We start from the raw sequence: 11,115 nt of genomic DNA on the forward strand, positions 1-11,115 counted from the left end.
TTTCTTTCTTTCTTTCTTTCTTTCTTTCTTTCTTTCTTTCTTTCTTTCTTTCTTTCTTTCTTTCTTCCTTCCTTCCTTCCTTCCTTCCTTCCTTCCTTTTCTTCCTCCCTCCCTCCTTCCCTCTCTCCCTCCCTCTTTCTTTTCTTTTTTTTTTCTTCTTAAAAAAAAAAAAATCTGTCATATGGCTGCCCTCAGTGCTGGTTCAGCTAAAACAGCACAGCCTTCCCTCTGTCCTGTCCTCCACCTTCAGTTAGCTGCTGGGGTTTACAGCTTGCCTGCCCTGGGGTTTTTCTTCTAATCACTAATAAAAGTGTTTTCTTTAAAGAAACCTCAGCTTTGCTTGACTCTTGAATTTTCCTGCCTCTAAATTATTTAATCATCAGGGAAAACAAGCCCAGTCCTTCACCCCCAGGTGGTATCAAGAAGACAGTCATTTCACTGTGAGTATTGAGCGCCTTCTTCCATTAGGGGTGGCTCTGGCTGCACACCTTCAAAACTCTACTTTGTACTTCATCTTTTTATCTGTGACGTGTCTTTCTTGAGAGTCCTGACAGTTCTAATTGCCTCTGGAGCATGTTACAGCTTATCTTTAAAGATGTACCTTATCCACATAAACCATTTTCCTGATGCACACACCTCTGTGTGGCCTTGTCTGTGCAGTTCAATTTTCCACTTATAACATGTACTTGATGAAGCCACATAACTTCCAGAGATAATCAGTAAAAACCACCGAGGATCTTCTAGCTGAAAACTTGGCAGTTCTCAGGAGGCCACGTGACGAGGAAGCCCAGGCTAACCACAGGAAGCAGGTGCACAGAAAGAGACACACAACAGACCCATCCCTAACAATTCCAGCCATCCCACTCCCACAAGACTGTGGGGCACCATCAGATGGAGACTTGCATCCAGACAGAGAACGGAAGAGTACCAGAGATGGTGGGTTGCTACTGGAGGGTTAACTGGGTGAACGAAAGCCGCAGGGGACTGCGAAACCCAGACCGGAAAGTTGAGTTGACAGATAACAACGGTGCAGGTCTCTGATAAGGACGGCCACATACCATACCCGCGGGCATCTACCATGTCCAGACCGCAGGGGAACTGACCTGCTAATGAACTCTTCCATCCTATTAAAAACTCCAAGACCCTCCGCGCCCCCCGCCCCCTCACAGTTTCATTTCTGTAGAGTCTGCGACCTTTGCCTGTTTTGATTAAAGAACAATTCTGCTTCCAGAAATGCCTGTCTGCTTCCTTTCATTCCTGCATCACCTCTATCAACCCTGATCTAAAATCTTCATGAATGACAAAAAGATGATGTTTTTGGAGAAGGAGAGAAGGCAGAACCTCTCTGGAGCAGTTAGTCATATTGATGGGTGTCCAGGAGTTGAAGTTGCCCTGGGACACGGCTGCTCTCCAGACTAATGTATGTGACAGGGCACTGGTTCCGATGTGCATCCACACAGAAGGGAAGACATCGGGAGGCAGTGTAGGAGCTGAGGTGTTTTCCCGTTCAGAGGTCATTTTGAGATGATCAGTTTCAGAGGCTGGTCTGGGTCTGGGTCTCTCACGGTTGACTCTTGCCTGGGGTCCATAGCAGCCCTGGTGTGGGTGTGGTGTGCCCTCGGCTTGGCACCTGCAGCTTTAGGAGCTGAGGGAGTGGCAAGGATTGGGCAATTTTCTGATGTAGTGTCAGTCAAGTCTTTGAAGAGCCACTGGAGGTGGGTGTGTCCGTACTCTCTGAGGTCCTCTGAGCCCTTGGCGAGGGGTGCAGAGAACAACTGCATTTATAGGGTGTGCATCGCACCCTAAACAGCACAAGCGGCAGACTCTCTGGCCTAGGAGGTCTGGTTTGGCAGTGATGGCCAGTGCTAATTTAAAGGTTCGAGTCACTGTCACAACCCTGCCTGATGATTAGGGTAGGACCCTGTGTGCAAGATTCACTCTGATTGTCTCTGCATGTAGGAAAAACTTCAACCCACACTGAAAACTGCACGCAATAACCAACAAATACTGGTACATTCTGATGGGTTGAGTGTCAGTCAAGTCCACTTCTATATGTTCAGATCGGTAGGACCCCTGTTTTTATATCAGCGACCGGGTCTGGGTCCCTGCTTGGGAGTTTTCCAAGCATACTATAGACACTTTTCTAGGTTGTGGAGTCAGTGCTGGCAACCTTGGGACCAACCAAATATCTTTGCAACAGTTTTTGCAAAGATTGGTGACCTTGCTGGACTTTAGACAAAACTAGAAAGGGTGACTTATTTGGCAGTAAGCCTCTGAGATGACAATTACATCAGATGACTGTAAGTTTCTTTTACAGGCATGCGTGTGCCTGAAAATCGTATCTGCCAACTTCTCAGATTGGGGAGGGAGGGGAGCTGACATTTCCCTTAGTAGACACATTGGACTGTGCTCATTCCTAGAGCATAGCCAGTAAATCCGGTGAGCTGACCACCTGTAAAGGCTGGTGAGTACTGCATAGGGCAAATGCCTTTGGAGGGATGGGAGTTAGGTGGTCTTGTAATATAGGGCAGCACTTTGGTGCTGGCAGTTGGAGCCAGTAGTTGGGTTGGATCATGGGTAAAACCATAACCTCCGGGAAGCTAATGAGGGTGCTTTCTTGGTGTTTTCAAGATTAACAGTCTTCACAGGACTATGTGTGGGTCACACATCAGAATGGAGCAGACTCTGTTAGGAGGAAAGTTTCCTCATCAGAAACTGGGGTGAGGAGAGGGGCTTATATGTGCCTAAGCCTTTGTGGTGTGTGTAAGTGCCGTAGAAAAGACCAACTTTTCCCTGAAGCAGGTACGTCCCTGGCCAGCCACCTAACAGCAATTTAAGAGGTCTTTCCTTAGGGCCACACTTCCTGTTATGGGAACTGAGTGTCCATTCGGGGGAAAGCCCACAGAGTGTTGGACCCTATCAGATCCCACAGCCACAGAACCATGGGACAATTGTAGGCATTAACACACGCTCCAATCATTCAGAAGTTATACATTCCCATTTTAAATTTCTAGTCTATTTCCCTGGAGACAGTACCAGAGCTTTGGTGTCCTTAGAGGTTTTTACTTGGAGGGCAGTGGTACCTCTGTATCCTGTGTGGATTTGGGCCTACAGGAGGCTTCAGATACAATTGCCTGCCCAGTGACCAAGCTCTCCCTGACTATCTCCCTGCTAGTCCTTATCTAGTCTCGATGTTCAACCTAGTCTCGTCTTCTTCCACTTGGGAGACTCTAGTCCCAGGTCTCGAAATTCCATTGGCCACTGGAAGAGAACCCTGGGATCCTGCGGCAGGTTGAGGTGCGTGTTATCTGAGTTCCAGGGAGCTCCAGAAGTCTGAGAAGCCTACAAGCAGCAGTCTCTCAACCACCTGGGGATGTGGTAAAGGAGATCTCACTGCGGAAGAGCACTCTTCAGAAATGTTGAGGGGATCTTTCTGGAATATGCACTCAGACACCAATGAAAGTGGACGAGTGGAGAGGTCACCGGTAGAACAAAGCCAAGATAGCTCCCGAAAGGCCTTGGTCCCAGATCCAGTTTGGATTTCCAGTTTATACTGTAAAACCACAAGGTGGGGCAGGCAAGCAAGGAGATTTTTACAGAAGCATGTGTGGCAGTCAGCAGATTGTTAAGGGCCATAAGCAATTGATTCGGCGATTTCACCAGGCCATTCTCTTCCAAGTAACAAGTGAAGTCCTGCTTGACACATCGGAAGTGCAAGTACTTTAAGTAAATCCCCAAACAAATCAACACATCAGCAGCTAATAATCAGTCTTTTGGGTTGTTTGTTCTTTGTTTGTGCCTGATTCTACTTTAGTACTGCTCTTTGGGGAGGGTGTGAAAACCTTCAGAAGATAGAACTCCACTGAAGAAACGAGATGGGGAGGGAGGAGACGAGATTTTTTTTATCTGAAATTGTTTTCCTGCCCTGTGTTGCTTCCTGGTCCTCCAGGATCTGAGGGAGCAACCTCAGCCTCCCCTTGCCACTCCCCTGCCATGAGGGAGGGACACAGCTATGAAACCCTGAGCCAAAGTAAATCCTTTCTCCGTTAGTGTGCTTCTTGTCAGGTGTTGGTCACAGCTGTGTAGTGACTTCGCTATTTATAAATAAGTGCTTGTAATTGACACTGTAAACTGTCTTTGTGCTTTTGTTTATGAAATTCAATACAGTGGCAACGCGGTATATTTGCAGTCTACATACTCAATTTATTTTTCAGTGAATACCCACATGATGGCATGAGAAGAAACATAGTCCCGATTCCTGCCCATTCCAAAGACTTATGGGTTGGTTTTTTTTTTTTTTTAATCAATAAATATAAGTGGCATAGCTTCCGTTTTTAATGTGAATTGCTGGAGTTCATAGAGACCTGCTTACCTCTGCCTATCAAGTGCTGGGATAAACAGATGTGCCACAGTTAGACTCTGCTTTTAACACCTCAGGATTTAATGGTTTTTATATCAAGCTTTAAGAATAATCACATTTTTGTTCTTTTACTGAAGTTTCCTTTCCTTTTTTTAAAATTTCATCTTAAATATTTAAATTTCTCTGGCAGTATAAACAATTGAAATCATTGGTCCTAGATGAAAAGTACTGATATTATTCTGCTAAAATAATTTAGCCACTAATGACTCCTAGTGATATATTGCTATACCTCTAGATCAGAACGTTGTTCGACCCTCATAGAGAAGTATCTTCTTGCAGTAGGTGGCACTTAACACTACTGTACAACGTGCCAAGGGTGAAGCGCTAAGGAAATTCAATCCTAAATGAAATGGCTTTGTCAAACCTCAAGGCCAAAGTCCCAAGGTTCAGGGATCTATCTATACAGCGGAGGAGACAGGAATATTGAAAGACCCCCAAGGTGGTAAGTGACTTCAGGGAAATATCCTCTAGACACAACAGGGCTGATGCACATATGAACGTACAGATACTGTGGACAACGCCTACAAACTCAAACCACACAAACTCCGAGGACAGAGAAGGGGAAGTGGACACAAAGTATCACACCTCACAAAGAAGCTATTTGGAACTCATGTCTGTGGAGATAGCAACAATTTCCAAGGGATTGTCACTGCTTGTAACAATTTCCAAGGGATTGTCACTGCTTGTATCAATCACATCCCAGGGAAGGCCCCACACTAGAAGTAGTTGGCAACACAAAATGGATGCTGTGTTTCCTATGGTGTTTGTTTTTGGTTCTGTTTTGATTTTTTTTTTTTAATCTTAATGGGTTTTTGTTTGGTTGTTGTTTGTTTTGAATTTTGTTTTTGAGAAACATAAAAGAGAATATGGAGTTAGGTGGGGAGAAGGCGGGAGAGGATCTGGAAGGTGTTGAGGGGTGGTGGTGGTAAGAAAAAGAATATGATCAAAATGTAGCATTGAGGGGAGAAAAGGCTGACAAAGTCATGAGGAACATGCCAGTAAGCAGTAAGCAGCCCTCTCCCATGGCTTCTGCTTCAGTTCCTGCCTCCAGGTTTCTGACCAGAGTGTCTGCCCTGGATTGCCACAGTGAGGTGAAATAAACCCTTTCCTTCCCACCTTGCTTGTGGTTGTGGTGTTTTATCATAGCAGTAGAAACCTAATTAAGATTCGTGGGGGAATGTGACTTCATAAAGGAGTATTTGCTTAGCATGTGCAAAGTCCTGGCTTAGGTCTCCAACATTGCAACAGAATAAGGAAATAAGATAAGGAAAACAAAAGTCTGGTCATTTTAGATTGGGTTTTGGAAAAAAATAATAATAACCTTCAGTTAAAAAAAGAATCTGCCAGTTTTCAAAGAGCTGTCCATCGGGTGATTTCAAATCCTGTGTCAAATGAGAGCTGAGCCTCTGACTTCCACTCTGATGAAGGCTAGGGTTGTCACTTCTTGTTCCCAATGTATTACTCATGCCAATTGTCTTTTGGGGTGCACTTTAATAGATGTAAAGGAGGTGTTTCATGGACAACTACCTGTCAAATAAAAATCACATCAAAACCACACTGCGATGGCCTTGGAAAGTTAAACTCTTTAGCGTGGATATATGCTTCCGTCTCCAAACTCAGCTCTTACACTGAGGGTTTTCTGTCCTGTAGGCCCCGCCTCTGATTTAATGCCAAGTTCTCCCCTTAAGGAGATAAATGTGGGTGCTTTCTTTTTTATGAGGTAATAACTGCAGCCTCTACTAAATAAACTTAGCGGCTGAGGTATTTATAGGAAATAAACTCCGAGCTAAAAATCTAAAGGAACTTTGAGCCTAGAATATAAATTTAATCATGCATCCCCAGGAGTGCCCTCAGGTCAACACTGTTATAGTGAACTGGCATCTCGCTCATGTCTCCTTCCCCTCAAGACCCTCTTTTGTGACGCTCTCTACATTTTGAGAAGATGGTTCTAAGAATTCTGTGGTACATTTTTCATTGGCCCCTCAGCAATTGCTCTGCCTCTCAATCGGAGATTCTTAATCCTCTGGGGGAACTCATCACTTACAAACTCATCGCACACAGCATTCAAAAATTAAAAGGAACTGACTTGGCCCTCTTCTTCCTCTACTACCAAGAGTGTGTAGAAAATATTTACTAGAAACCAGGATTTAAATCAATTGAAAACCAGCGTCGCACGGTAGAGAGAGACTCATGCAATCTTAAACTAGCCCTGAGCCCATTCCTTTGAGGAAATTGCAGTTTGGTTGTTTTACTACCTCAGGTTATTTCACTTCTGAGATACAACTTGCTACCTATCAAAATAAAATGGGGGTCTCTGTAAATAAAATGAACTCTCTGTGTATTTATTGCTACATCATGAAAAAATGAGGGGGGGAGCCCAACAATTTCTTTTTTACTTTTTTTTTTTTTTTAACCACATTTGTAAAACGTATTTGGTGTGTGTGTGTGTGTGTGTGTGTGTGTGTGTGTGTGTGTGTGTGTTTTATTAGGTCACAAGAATACTTACCGAATTCATTTCAAAATGTCCCTGGAACACTTCAAAGGTGCAAGGAAGAATCTTCCAGCAGAGCTGCAGTCTTTCAGGTTTGCAGGACATCAGCCATGCCATAAGTAACTGTTCTTGGCATGAGGAAGAGCAGCATGGGGAAGAGACTTTTGGACAAGGGTTAGTGACTCTCCAGAAGGTGCCAGGTTAGCCTCACTAAGGATATTGCTTAATACGACAATCTATAATTGATTCTATCGTGTTATTGGGAATGGGTATTTTCAGTTTGTTTTGTTAATATCCGAACCATTCCTTAGACTGGGAATTTAAAGACAAAATTTATGACACAGTTTCATAGAAACCCATTTTTTTTTTGTTAGAAGTAAATTATCCTAGTCTAACGAAGATTGCAGTTGTTGCTTTGAATAAATTCCCATCTTACAGCAGCGTCTGTGAATGGCCACTGAGGCCTCGTGGGCCCAACTGTACATTAGAGTCACCTGTAATTTGACTGAACGGTTCCCAAAAACACATCAAGGGGTTTCATCCTGAAACACCCAGGTCTCTTTCTCAGGCCAAGGGAGTTGCAAACCAGAAGTTCCAGTCTGTGAGTATCTATGTAAACAGCAGTCAGCAAGCATTCATGAGCAAGTGCGTGGATGGCTGCCTGACTCCTGGAGGGTCAGTTCTTGAGGTGTGTTCTACACAATCCCAAGTGAGTTCCCAGACAACTGAAGCCCACGGTAATGAATCCATTCACCTACTCTTTGTTAGCAAATCCTTCTGTCTACTGCCTCACACTCTCACTGGCTGCCTAGGATCTGCTCCCAGATAAGCTTAAATATCTGAAAAGTCTTGTCTCTTGTTTTGTGCAAATCCAAACTAAGGTCATTTAACTCTTTGGAAGTTTATCTTATAGTTTTTTTTTTTTTAACTCTTTTTATTTATTTATTTATTTATTTTTATGTTAAGGCTGTAGTTAAAAAAAAAAATCAGTCAGATCTGAGCTCATGCCTGGATTTCTGGCTAATTATCTGAGAACTTAGAGTAAGATCCTAACTTCTACATTCAGTCTTCTATAAAGCAGAGATCGGAACGACACCTCCTTGAAAATGTATTTGGTGTCTATTAGACAATACACTTTAACACAGTGCCCAATTCAGTGTCCAATTTGTACCAGATAGAGTCTGGTAATAGGAAGTAATGCCGGCTATGGTTGCTCGACCTCATAGCTTCCTGTTTTGTTACGAAAGACTTTGACTGTGTCCAAATTCATCTAAAGTAAGTAGATTTCAGATAGGCTCATGGGAGGGAGGGGCGAGTGGTCAGTGATCGGGAACATCAAGGAAGACGGAAGAAACTTCCTGTCTGTGCCACTTTCTGCAAGGGTACCGTTCACTGTCTCCATAGTACCCTTTATAGCAGTAGACCAGAATTCTCATGAAACCCCTTCCCCAGCCCCTCAAGCCAAGCGGATTTCCTTTCCTTCTGTGATCTACCCACAACACTTATCCTTACACATGACCACATACATGTAAGACCTTTGTTGTGGCTCAGGTAAAGTGAGCCTGGTGGCTCGTGGTTAAGTATTATTGTAGATATTTTGGTGTATTTTTAATTATGGTATTAGCATTAAAATAAGCAGGCCTGGAACAAAGATTTTATCCTTATCTAATCATACAGGATTGTGATGATTTGTCTATGCTCGGCCCAGGGACTGGTGTAGCCTAGTTGGAGTAGATGTGTCACTGCGAGTGTGGGCTTAAATACCCTCAACCTAGCTGCATGGGGGTGAGTATTCTGCTAGCAGCCTTCAGATGAAGACGTAGAACTCTCAGCTCCTCTTGCACCCTGCCTGCCTGGATGCTGCTATGCTCCTGCCTTGATGATAATGGACTGAGCCTCTGAACCTGTAAGCCAGCCCCAATTAAATGTTGCCCTCATAAGAGTTGCCTTAGTCGTGGTGTCTGTTCACAGCAGTAAAAACCAAACTAAGACAACGATCTTAACAGAAAATAAAAAGACCAACTTTACCTACAACAAGGAGAAGGAGCTCTGCCTCCAGGCTTTCTGTGGTCCCAGCTGGTACTTGTCGCTGGCCTCCAGCCTACCAGAGTACTCTGCACGGTAAGAACAGCCAGGGCTATACAGAGAAACCCTGTCTTGAAAAACAAAACAAAACAAAAACAAACAAACAAACAAACAAACAAAAGAAGCCTATTTCTTAAAAAAAAAAAATCTCCTCCTCTTTCTCCCACCTTGACGCATACATGCACGCATACACAGGCTATTGATTCTTTCTCAGCAGAAATCTGACCCATAAGATCATCACAAAATTTCATGTATATTCAAAATTCACTATTAAGAAGTGAAAGAATAGGAATAATGAAGAACGTATTTATGTGGGCTGGAGCTAGAGCAATGGCCCAGTGGTTAAGAGCATGCGCTGCTCCTCTGGAAAATTCAGGCTTGATTCCCAGCACCACATCATGGCTCACAGGCATCCGGAACTTCAGTTTCAGAAAACCTAATGCTCTCTTCTGACTCCTCCAGCCCCAGGACCACTCATGGTTCACAGACATATATGAAGGTAAAACAACCATGCACATAGAATGAAAATATTTTTTAAGAGAACATGCTTACTGATCTATGAAGTTACTTTGAAGCTAATTTAACTTGGTATATACAAGCATAGAAGGCTAAGCAATTTAGGAATTATTTTCTTCTGAACTATATTTCAGAGCGAGGAAAACGAATACACCCCTATCTCCCCAGCCCTTCCAACTTAGTTTTCTGTTTTTTGTTTTTTTTTTTTTTAAATAACACCCTAAGTCCAATTTATGCTAATCACATACTTCTAGGAGTGAGGACCATCCAATAGAGCATGTTGACCTACCAGGGGCCGTAGGGGAAAAAAAATGTCTACCTCCCCGAGAAGCCACCAACTGTCAATAGCACCTCTATTGTGAGTTGGAGCTCATATTGGAATGCTGACTGGCTGGATCTTACGCAGACCCATCCACAGCTGCTGTGAGTTCGTGAGTGCTGTGGTCCTGCCCTGTCCCCTGGGAAGATGAAGGCAGAGAGACTGCAAGTTTAAGCCCTGCTTGGTACAGAGTTAGTTCAAGGCCAACCCAGAAAAGATCCCATTTCCCAGATTAAAAGCATTCGAGGATTGGGGCTGTGGCTTCATGGTACGGCACTTAGAAAACACAAGCCTGTAACCCTGGTTAAGTTCTTCTCTGAGGATTGTTTCTGAACAGAGAGGGTCGTAGTGGCTTCTCTCTTCCCAGAGTGAAGCAGAGACTAGAGAATTAAATGCCTGGCCTTGACAAGCACTCTGAGGATGCCATTACCATTAGCCATTGCTATTCCTCACTGTTACTCCAGCTCAGGCCTTAAGAATGCCCTTCTCTGCGAGCCCATTGGTTCTGCCCTGATTGCCCCAGTTCAGTTCCTTCCAAACTGTTGGCCACGCCCCTTCCTGGTATGTCTTTGAGGCAGTGTAAACAAACACTCCCCAAAGGGCTGGGTATCTACATGAGGTGCCTAAAGCTGTAAAGCTGCTATTAATTTAGGGTTTGCGATAGAGGAATGAGGTATTTCTCTAGCATTTCTAGATATCACAGAGATATGAAACTAAGTGGGGATATGGAGAGCTTCTGCAAAAATCACGAAAATGTTCGCGATTGACATTTTAATGGCGTTTAAATACATCCCTCGGGACGTATTTGCACTACTCATGCCATGTTTGCATTTCATCCAGGGTAGAGTGAGTTTTGTTTTATTACTCGTGTAAAGATTTTTACAGCCAACCTGTAACATCCATTCCTAGAATGTGTTGTTCTCTCAGGGACACCGAAGGATATATGTAAAAGGACACACTGAAACTCCACAATAGGCCTTCATATCATACACACTCTCCCCTACAGCTGTGAACCAGTTAATCAGTTCACAGCCAGTCTGAGTTCAGCATCATTGCTGTCTTGCCCACAGGAAGAAATGATTTTTCTCGAACTCTTCTTAACATCTAGGGTTCTAGATGGGAAGGTGCTTCCATTCTGCCAGTGAATAAGTGGGGTGGAGGTGGAAATGCATGAGGAGTCCTTCACAGTGAGGAGTCCTTCACAGTGGCTCACTGGTGTTTGCAGCTGGTCTGGTCTCAGCATTCCACTGTCTGGTTATCTGTTTCCTCATATCTGGATGAGCA

The sequence above is a fragment of the Mus pahari genome, chromosome 18 (assembly GCF_900095145.1).
Source record: "Mus pahari chromosome 18, PAHARI_EIJ_v1.1, whole genome shotgun sequence".
Classification (NCBI taxonomy): domain Eukaryota; kingdom Metazoa; phylum Chordata; class Mammalia; order Rodentia; family Muridae; genus Mus; species Mus pahari.